Source organism: Mandrillus leucophaeus, unplaced genomic scaffold, assembly GCF_000951045.1.
Source record: "Mandrillus leucophaeus isolate KB7577 unplaced genomic scaffold, Mleu.le_1.0 Scaffold15, whole genome shotgun sequence".
Taxonomy (NCBI): Eukaryota; Metazoa; Chordata; class Mammalia; order Primates; family Cercopithecidae; genus Mandrillus; species Mandrillus leucophaeus.
This window is the reverse complement of record NW_012101476.1, coordinates 1,292,985-1,296,026: the sequence shown is the minus strand read 5'-3', so window position 1 is coordinate 1,296,026 and position 3,042 is coordinate 1,292,985. Positions and strand designations below refer to the sequence as shown.

Sequence of the window (3,042 nt, the reverse complement as noted above, 5' to 3'; positions counted from 1 at the left end):
AGTAGCTGGGACTACAGGCACGCACCACCACGCCCGGCTAATTTTTTGTATTTTTAGTAGAGACGGGGTTTCACTGTGTTAGCCAGGATGGTCTCGATCTGCTGACCTCGTGATCCGCCCGCCTCGGCCTCCCAAAGTGCTGGGATTACAGGCGTGAGCCACCGCGCCCGGCGGAAGAGTTTGTTTTTGAGGAAAGGAGACTTAGAGGGACTTAGGTGCTGTCCGTTTTCAGATGGTGCAGGGCATGTGATAAGACCTGATTGTTTTTGATCCCAGAAAGCTGAACATGGGCTGATTGCCAGAAGTTACTTGGAGGTGGAATTGAGTTCATTTTAAGGAAGAACCATTCTGCCTCCCTGTCTTTCTTCCTTTTAAAATTCTATTAAAGACTTTCAAGAGCTAGGCATGGTGGCTTATACCTGTAATCCCAGCTCTTTAGGAGGTCGAGGCAGGAGGATCCCTTGAGCCCAGGAGTTCGAGACCAGCCTGGGCAACACGGCAAAACCACGTGTCTACAAAAATTAAAAAAAAAAATTAGCTGGGCAAAGGGACACTACCTGTAGCCCCAGCTATTCGGGAGGCTGAGGCGGGAGGATTGGTTGAGCCCAAGAGTTTGAGGTTGCAGTGAGCTATGAGTGTACCACTGTGCTCCAGCCTGGGAGACAGAACCAGACCCAGCTCTAAAACAGTGAAAAATGAAAAAGGCTTTCACACATGTGGAAGAACAGAGAGGATAATGCAATGATCACCCATCTCTCCCAACAAAATCCCAGGCAGCATGTCATTTTTCTTATAAATACTTAAAAATGTGTCTCTAAGAGATGAGGCATTAATAATAATTTCTTAATGTTATCAAGTTGCCCGGGTGATGCTCAGTTTTGCTTGTCTCAAAGATTCATTTTACTGGCGGCTTGTTAAAATCAGGGTTTTAGCAAGGGCCTCCCCCCGCATATAGCTGATGTTGTCTTTGAAGTCTGTTTTAAAATCCCTGGCTGCTCCCCTTGCCCAGGCCGGTTGTTTCAGGAAGAACTTTGAAAAATGATTGGTGCTATCCAGCTCTGGAATGGACTGTTCTAGGTGGCCACTTGCAATCCTAAAACTGTTTAGCCATGGTTTCCTCACAGGGCTGTTGCAAACAATTAAATGAAATAGCACGTACAAAGTGTAAATGTCCTTTATGACCTAAGTTTTTTATTTTATTTTTTTTAGCCATGAGATCTTTTTTGTTAATTGGACTCTTAGGTGAAAGCCAGATCTGTAAAATAGATGAGAGAGGCACGGATGGGGAGGGAGTATAGGCTTGGAGCTTGTCCCTTGAGCTTGTGGCCTTCTTGAGGCTCCTCCACAGGGTTCCCTTGGGTTCTTCACAGTTCCAAGAACACAGTTTGAAAACCACTGGTCTGCTTGCTTTTGATTTAAGATACTCCCCATGTGGGAGAGGAAAGCACCACCTGAAAACCTCACCTTGCTTTGTGTGAGCTGAGCTGAGGTGGTGAGCCACCGCTGGAGCCAGAGGCTGCCAATGGTGTTTTCACTGGGTACTCTTGTCTTCACCTGCTTCCTTTGTAAGTTTCCCCTTGGGATGAACTGTGCTTTTAAAAAAGACAAATAGCCACTTTGTGGCGAGCAAAAACCACTCTCTGTTACTCTGGACAGTGACGTGGGGAGGAGCAGAATGAAAATCCCATCAGAAAGTCAATTGCAGTGAGAAGTGGTTACTTTTTTTTTGGAAAAATTATTCTTGTGGGCGTGCTGGCATGTTCCTGTAGTCCTAGCTACTTGGGAGGCTGAGGCGGGAGGATCGCTTGAGCCCAGGAGTTCTGGGCTGTAGTGCACTATGCTGCTATGCTAATCAGGTGGCCGGTTCGGCATCAGTATGGTGACCTCCTGGGAGCAGGGGACCACCAGGTTGCCTAAGGAAGTCAGAAATGGAGCAGGTCAGAAATGGAGCATGTCAAAACTCTCATGCTGATCAGTGGTGGGATCATGCCTTTGAATAGCTACTGTACTCTAGCCTGGGCAACGTAGTGAGACCCCACCCCATCTCTATAAATAAATTGATAGATAGATATAAATAGATAGAAAAAGTATCTTTTTTTTTTTTTTTTTTAAAGAGACAGGATCTTACTCTGTTGCCCATGCTGTCATGATCAATGGCATGATCCTAGCTCATTGTAATCTCGAACTCCTGGGCTCAGGTGATCCTCCTGCCTCAGCCTCTCTGAGTAGCTAGGACAACAGGTACCCACCATCATGATTAGCTAATTAAAAAAATTTTTTCATGGAGATGGGGTCTTGCTGTGTTGCTCAGGCTGGTCTTGAACTCCTGGCCTTAAGTGATCCTCCCTCCTCAGCCTCCTAAAGTGTTGGGATCACAGACGTGAGCTGCCACACCCAACCTGTTTATTTATTTATTTTTTTAAAGAAAATGTTATCACTAGTTTGCCTTACCCCTCTATTGCATAAGAGAACTATTAGTTTTTATGCGTAAACAAGCTCCTGCTAACATGCAGCCTACTGTGGGGGCTGCAAGGCTGCCCAGGTGGAAAGCGGTGCCATTAGAGATGGCCCCCTGTGACTCAGAGCTGCTGCCCTGGTGGCTGCCTCAAGCCAGGGTGTGTTTTCCCCGCCCACAGGATTTTTATAGATGTGGCATGCCTCTCAGACAGTTCCCAGACCTCTTCCTCAGAGTCCACGCCAGTTTGCTTGTCTGAATGGTCCCTCCCGGGCTCTAAGATGGCCCCTGAGTCCCCAGATAAATCCGCACATCATTTGACCATTGCCAATCTGCTATGTAGTAAAGATCTTTCCAGCCAATACTGAGGAAGGTGATAGCAAAACAAAGGAAACAAAATCTAATTCTATTTACATATTTTAACGTAAGAAGTAATATTTAATTCTGGCTGGGCATGGTAGCTCACACCTATAATCCCAGCACTTTGGGAGGCAGGCGAATTGCTTGAGCCCAGGAGTTCGAGACCTGCCTGAGCCACATAGGGAGACCCCATCTCTACAAAAAATTCAAAAATTAGCTGGGCGTAG

General features: G+C 46.4%; 1 protein-coding gene across 1 annotated transcript in view; it reads left to right on the top strand.

Annotated features, from left to right (window-relative positions):
• The window catches only part of DLG5 (discs, large homolog 5 (Drosophila)), a 155,354-nt gene that overhangs the window by 15,930 nt on the left and 136,382 nt on the right, over positions 1 to 3,042 (top strand). The window lies entirely within an intron of this gene.